The following is a 7,074-nucleotide window of genomic DNA, read 5'->3' on the forward strand; positions in this document are numbered from 1 at the left end:
AGCTGGACTTTGGATCTCTTACACAGGCTCCCCAACACCAGAGCAGAGCAGCTAAAAGTGAAAACCTATCTGAGGCTTCACACATCTTTAGTTTTGGACAATGAAGCCTTTATCTCTGCTTGACAGATCCAATATTGCTCCTGGCATGGATTTAAACAGCTGTAATGTCAAGGATTTACAAAAATTCAAACAGCAGAGTGTAGCCCAGGGCTTCAGCAAGCACAGTTTAAATGGTGTAATTAGGCATTTACTGAGATGTTTCTTGGTGTAAATTGTATTACCTGTTCTTCACACTTGCTTACAGCCTTTGTTAGCAGAGACAAATGGTACCATCATAAGTCCTGTTGAAACATTCAACCTACTTTTAAGACTGGGTTATCCATAAATTCCAGCATTTATTAGAAATGCCATTTTTAGACCTTTACATAGAAAAGGAGCTGTTTGTTATGAACCAGGTCCATTGCACCTCAAGTGTTTTTCAGGTATTGTGACGGTGTTCACAGGGATTCTTGGATGAGGGAAGTTCGTGTCGTCCTTTTTTCCCCTCTCACCCTGACCTTGGTACAGCTGTGTTATATCAAGATACAATATTCCTACTATTGTTGAACCTCACTTCCTGAGAGACAAAATCTGGGTTCTCTCCCTCTGAAAGTGTGACTCACAGCAGCAAAACAAACCTCCTTCACAGGAGGTCTACTCTTCCAGAATAGTTCCTCTTCTTCTCATTCTTGAGCTCAGGAAATTATATCAGGAAATTGTATAATACAAACAAAACATGGTTTAAAGGGGAAAAGGGCAAGCTTAGATTGAACAAATATCTTTCCTGTTAGGATGCTCATGATGAAAACTGCAAATGTCTGTCACGGGCTGCCCTTTTGCCAAGCATGCACTTTCTTCCTGGCCTGAGTACTTTTCTCCTTAATACCAGCTTACCTGCTGTCTTACAACAGATGCTAAGAGTGAAGAAAGAAGCAAAAAGCTGCAGTAGAAATGTAACTTTTAAAAACTATTGCTGGGAGATATTTATCCAAAGAACTGGAGGCATGATTGAAGTTAATGTAAAGGAAACCACCTGTGGACCAGAAGCATTAATTTCTGTCAACAAGGTACAAATAGTAAATGGCTTTGGTTTCCAGCTTTGATGTTTACCAATACCTGACACTTACATATATAAAAGTGCATGTTTATTCTAGCACATTGTCTTCATTTTCTTCCAGCAAACCTTTGAGAAGCACTGTTAGCATCACGAGCCCCAAAGGCTGAGCAGCTGTGGCTGGGCACTGCTGGTGGGTGCCCAGGCCCTGCCCCAGCCCTTGCCAGGATGCCAACATTACTCACTTTGGAGTCCAGCCCCTCTGGAACAGCCACAGGGTGTTTATCACTTGTGACTAACACACCCCAGTTCCCCCCTCTGTGCAATGAGTGCTGCTCTCTGTATCTGCAGAGTAAATCAAGAATAACTCAATCTCAGTTGTTGTGGCATCTAAAGAAGCTAGAAAGGAAATCAGAGTTGTTTCAATTCTTTCCTTGCAATTTGTTCAGCTTTCCCTCCTTCAGAAAGGAGGGGAAACGTTGCAGTGGCAAGTCTGACTGTGAATGTGGTTAGGGAGGGTGAACCTGTGGGTGTAACTCTATCATCCAGTGCACCCAGGTTCACAAAAACAGGCCTGTGAGCCTGAGAAAAAAGGGCACAGAAACAGAGAGACAAAGACGGGATAGATGACAGAGAGAGGAGAGTGAAGAAGGAAGTGGCGGAAGTGGTAGAAGGAGGGAAGTGGCGGAAGGGGCGGAAGGAAGTGGTGGAAGGAAGTGGCGGAAGGAAGGAAGGAAGTGGCGGAAGGAAGTGGCGGAAGTGGCGGAAGTGGCGGAAGTGGCGGAAGTGGCGGAAGTGGCGGAAGGAAGGAAGGAAGGAAGGAAGGAAGGAAGGAAGGAAGGAAGGAAGGAAGGAAGGAAGGAAGTGGCGGAAGTGGCGGAAGTGGCGGAAGTGGCGGAAGTGGCGGAAGTGGCGGAAGGAAGGAAGGAAGGAAGGAAGGAAGGAAGGAAGGAAGGAAGGAAGGAAGGAAGTGGCGGAAGGAAGGAAGGAAGTGGCGGAAGGAAGGAAGTGGCGGAAGGAAGGAAGTGGCGGAAGGAAGGAAGTGGCGGAAGGAAGTGGCGGAAGGAAGTGGCGGAAGGAAGTGGCGGAAGGAAGTGGCGGAAGGAAGTGGCGGAAGTGGCGGAAGTGGTCGGAAGTGGCGGAAGTGGCGGAAGGAAGGAAGGAAGGAAGGAAGGAAGGAAGGAAGGAAGGAAGGAAGGAAGGAAGGAAGGAAGGAAGGAAGGAAGTGGCGGAAGGAAGGAAGGAAGTGGCGGAAGGAAGGAAGGAAGTGGCGGAAGGAAGGAAGTGGCGGAAGGAAGGAAGTGGCGGAAGGAAGTGGCGGAAGGAAGTGGCGGAAGGAAGTGGCGGAAGGAAGTGGCGGAAGGAAGTGGCGGAAGGAAGTGGCGGAAGGAAGGAAGGAAGGAAGTGGCGGAAGGAAGTGGCGGAAGGAAGTGGCGGAAGGAAGTGGCGGAAGGAAGGAAGGAAGGAAGGGAAGGAAGAAGGAAGGAAGGAAGGAAGGAAGGAAGGAAGGAAGGAAGGAAGGAAGGGAAGGAAGTGGCGGAAGGAAGGAAGGAAGTGGCGGAAGGAAGTGGCGGAAGGAAGTGGCGGAAGGAAGTGGCGGAAGGAAGTGGCGGAAGGAAGGAAGGAAGGAAGGAAGGAAGGAAGGAAGGAAGGAAGGAAGGAAGGAAGGAAGGAAGGAAGGAAGGAAGGAAGGAAGGAAGGAAGGAAGGAAGGAAGGAAGGAAGGAAGGAAGGAAGGAAGGAAGGAAGGAAGGAAGGAAGTGGCGGAAGGAAGTGGCGGAAGGAAGTGGCACAAGGAAGTGGCGGAAGGAAGGAAGGAAGGAAGTGGCGGAAGGAAGGAAGGAAGGAGGGAGGGAGGAAGGAAGGAGGGAAGGAGGGAAGGAAGGAAGGAAGGAAGGAAGGAAGGAAGGAAGGAAGGAGGAAGGAAGGAAGGAAGGAAGGAAGGAAGGAAGGAAGGAAGGAAGGAAGGAAGGAAGGAAGGAAGGAAGGGAGGAAGGAAGGAAGTGCGGAAGGAAGGAAGGAAGGAAGGAAGGAAGGAAGAAGGAAGGAAGGAAGGAAGGAAGGAAGGAAGGAAGGAAGGAAGGAAGGAAGGAAGGAAGGAAGGAAGGAAGTGGCGGAAGGAAGAAGGAAGGAAGTGGCGGAAGGAAGTGGCGGAAGGAAGGAAGGAAGTGGCGGAAGGAAGGAAGGAAGGAAGTGGCGGAAGGAAGTGGCGGAAGGAAGGAAGGAAGGAAGGAAGGAAGGAAGGAAGGGAAGGAAGGAAGGAAGGAAGGAAGAGAAGGAAGGAAGTGGCGGAAGGAAGGAAGGAAGGAAGGAAGGAAGGAAGGATGGAAGGAAGGAAGGAAGGAAGGAAGGAAGGAAGGAAGGAAGGAAGGAAGGAAGGAAGGAAGGAAGGAAGGAAGGAAGGAAGGAAGGGGAAGGAAGGGAGGGGAAGGGAGGGAGGGAGGGAGGGAGGGAGGGAGGGAGGAAGGAGGAAGGAAGGAAGGAAGGAAGGAAGGAAGGAAGGAAGGAAGGAAGGAAGGAAGGAAGGAAGGAAGGAAGGAAGGAAGGAAGGGAAGGAAGGAAGGAAGGAAGGAAGGAAGGGAAGGAAGGAAGGAAGGTTGGAAGGAAGGAAGGAAGGAAGGAAGGAAGGAAGGAAGTGGCAGAAGGAAGGAAGGAAGGAAGGAAGGAAGGAAGTGGCGGAAGGAAGGAAGGAAGGAAGGAAGGAAGTGGCGGAAGGAAGGAAGGGAAGGAAGGAAGGAAGGAAGGAAGGAAGGAAGGAAGGAAGGAAGGAGAGGGAAGGAGGAAGGAAGGAAGGAAGGAAGGAAGGAAGGAAGTGGCGGAAGGAAGGAAGGAAGGAAGTGGCGGAAGGAAGTGGCGGAAGGAAGGAAGGAAGGAAGTGGCGGAAGGAAGGAAGGAAGGAAGGAAGGAAGGAAGGAAGGAAGGAAGGAAGGAAGGAAGGAAGGAGGGAAGGAGGGAAGGAGGGAAGGAAGGAAGGAGGAAGGAAGGAAGGAAGGAAGGAAGGAAGGAAGGAAGTGGCGGAAGTGGCGGAAGTGGCGGAAGTGGCGGAAGGAAGGTAGGAAGGAAGGAAGGAAGGAAGGAAGGAAGGAAGGAAGGAAGGAAGGAAGGAAGTGGCGGAAGGAAGGAAGGAAGTGGCGGAAGGAAGGAAGTGGGGCGGAAGGAAGGAAGTGGCGGAAGGAAGGAAGTGGCGGAAGGAAGTGGCGGAAGGAAGTGGCGGAAGGAAGTGGCGGAAGGAAGTGGTGGAAGGAAGTGGCGGAAGTGGCGGAAGTGGCGGAAGGAAGGAAGGAAGGAAGGAAGGAAGGAAGGAAGGAAGGAAGGAAGGAAGGAAGGAAGAAGGAAGGAAGTGGCGGAAGTGGCGGAAGTGCGGAAGTGGCGGAAGTGGCGGAAGGAAGGAAGGAAGGAAGGAAGGAAGGAAGGAAGGAAGGAAGGAAGGAAGGAAGGAAGTGGCGGAAGGAAGGAAGGAAGTGGCGGAAGGAAGGAAGGAAGTGGCGGAAGGAAGGAAGTGGCGGAAGGAAGGAAGTGGCGGAAGGAAGTGGCGGAAGGAAGTGGCGGAAGGAAGTGGCGGAAGGAAGTGGCGGAAGGAAGTGGCGGAAGGAAGTGGCGGAAGGAAGGAAGGAAGGAAGTGGCGGAAGGAAGTGGCGGAAGGAAGTGGCGGAAGGAAGTGGCGGAAGGAAGTGGCGGAAGGAAGGAAGGAAGGAAGGAAGGAAGGAAGGAAGGAAGGAAGGAAGGAAGGAAGGAAGGAAGGAAGGAAGGAAGGAAGTGGCGGAAGGAAGGAAGGAAGTGGCGGAAGGAAGTGGCGGAAGGAAGTGGCGGAAGGAAGGAAGGAAGGAAGGAAGGAAGGAAGGAAGGAAGGAAGGAAGGAAGGAAGGAAGGAAGGAAGGAAGGAAGGAAGGAAGGAAGGAAGGAAGGAAGGAAGGAAGGAAGGAAGGAAGGAAGGAAGGAAGGAAGTGGCGGAAGGAAGTGGCACAAGGAAGTGGCGGAAGGAAGGAAGGAAGGAAGTGGCGGAAGGAAGGAAGGAAGGAGGGAGGGAGGAAGGAAGGAGGGAAGGAGGGAAGGAAGGAAGGGAAGGAAGGAAGGAAGGAAGTGGCGGAAGTGGCTGAAGTGGCGGAAGTGGCGGAAGTGGTGGAAGGATGGAAGGAAGGATGGAGGGAAGGAGGGAAGGAGGGGAAGGAGGGAAGGAGGGAAGGAAGGAAGGAAGGAAGGAAGTGGCGGAAGGAAGGAAGGAAGGAAGGAAGGAAGGAAGGAAGGAAGGAAGGAAGGAAGGAAGGAAGGAAGGAAGGAAGGAAGGAAGGAAGTGCGGAAGGAAGGAAGGAGGAAGGAAGGAAGGAAGGAAGGAAGGAAGAAGGAAGGAAGGAAGGAAGAAGGAAGGAAGGAAGGAAGGAAGGAAGGAAGGAAGGAAGTGGCGGAAGGAAGGAAGGAAGGAAGTGGCGGAAGGAAGTGGCGGAAGGAAGGAAGGAAGTGGCGGAAGGAAGGAAGGAAGGAAGTGGCGGAAGAAGTGGCGGAAGGAAGGAAGGAAGGAAGGAAGGAAGGAAGGAAGGAAGGAAGGAAGGAAGGAAGGAGGAAGGAAGGAAGGAAGGAAGGAAGGAAGGAAGGAAGGAAGGAAGGAAGAAGGAAGGAAGGAAGTGGCGGAAGGAAGGAAGGAAGGAAGGAAGGAAGGAAGGAAGGAAGGAAGGAAGGAAGGAAGGAAGGAAAGAAGGAAGGAAGGAAGGAAGGAAGGAAGGAAGGAAGGAAGGAAGGAAGGAAGGAAGGAAGGAAGGGAGGGAGGGAGGGAGGGAGGGAGGGAGGGAGGGAGGGAGGGAGGGAGGGAGGGAGGAAGGGAGGAAGGAAGGAAGGAAGGAAGGAAGGAAGGAAGGAAGGAAGGAAGGAAGGAAGGAAGGAAGGAAGGAAGGAAGGAAGGAAGGAAGGAAGGAAGGAAGGAAGGAAGGAAGGAAGGAAGGAAGGAAGGAAGGAAGGAAGGAAGGAAGGAAGTGGCAGAAGGAAGGAAGGAAGGAAGGAAGGAAGGAAGGAAGGAAGTGGCGGAAGGAAGGAAGGAAGGAAGGAAGGAAGGAAGTGGCGGAAGGAAGGAAGGAAGGAAGGAAGGAAGGAAGGAAGGAAGGAAGGAAGGAAGGAAGGAAGGAAGGAAGGAAGGAAGGAAGGAAGGAAGGAAGGAAGGAGGGAAGGAGGGAAGGAAGGAAGGAAGGAAGGAAGGAAGGAAGTGGCGGAAGGAAGGAAGGAAGGAAGGAAGGAAGGGAAGGAAGGAAGGAAGGAAGTGGCGGAAGGAAGGAAGGAAGTGGCGGAAGGAAGAGAAGGAAGGAAGGAAGGAAGGAAGGAAGGAAGAAGGAAGGAAGGAAGGAAGGAAGGAAGGAGGGAAGGAGGGAAGGAAGGAAGGAAGGAAGAAGGAGGAGGAAGGAAGGAAGGAAGGAAGGAAGAGGATGGAAGGAAGGAAGTGGCGGGGAAGGAGAAGGAAGGAAGGAAGTGGCGGAAGGAAGAAGAAGGAAGGAAGGAAGGGAAGGAAGGAAGGTGGAAGGAAGGAAGGAAGGAAGGAGAGGAAGGAAGGAAGGAAGGAAGGGAAGGAAGGAAGGAGGAAGGTAGGAAGGAAGGAAGGAAGAGTGGGCGGAAGGAAGGAAGTGGCGGAAGGAAGTGGCGGAAGGAAGTGGGCGGAAGGAAGGAAGGAAGGAAGGAAGGAAGGAAGGAAGGAAGTGGCGGAAGGAAGGAAGGAAGGAAGGAAGTGGCGGAAGGAAGGAAGGAAGGAAGGAAGGAAGGAAGGAAGGAAGTGGCGGAAGGAAGGAAGTGGCGGAAGGAAGGAAGTGGCGGAAGGAAGTGGCGGAAGGGCAAGTGGCGGAAGGAAGTGGCGGAAGGAAGGAAGGAAGGAAGGAAGGAAGGAAGGAAGGAAGGAAGGAAGGAAGGAAGGAAGGAAGGAAGGAAGGAAGGAAGGAAGGAAGGAAGTGGCGGAAGGAAGGAAGGAAGGTGGCGGAAGGAAGAAGGAAGGAAGGGAAGTGGCGGAAG

The sequence above is a fragment of the Melospiza georgiana genome, chromosome 3 (assembly GCF_028018845.1).
Source record: "Melospiza georgiana isolate bMelGeo1 chromosome 3, bMelGeo1.pri, whole genome shotgun sequence".
Lineage (NCBI taxonomy): Eukaryota > Metazoa > Chordata > Aves > Passeriformes > Passerellidae > Melospiza > Melospiza georgiana.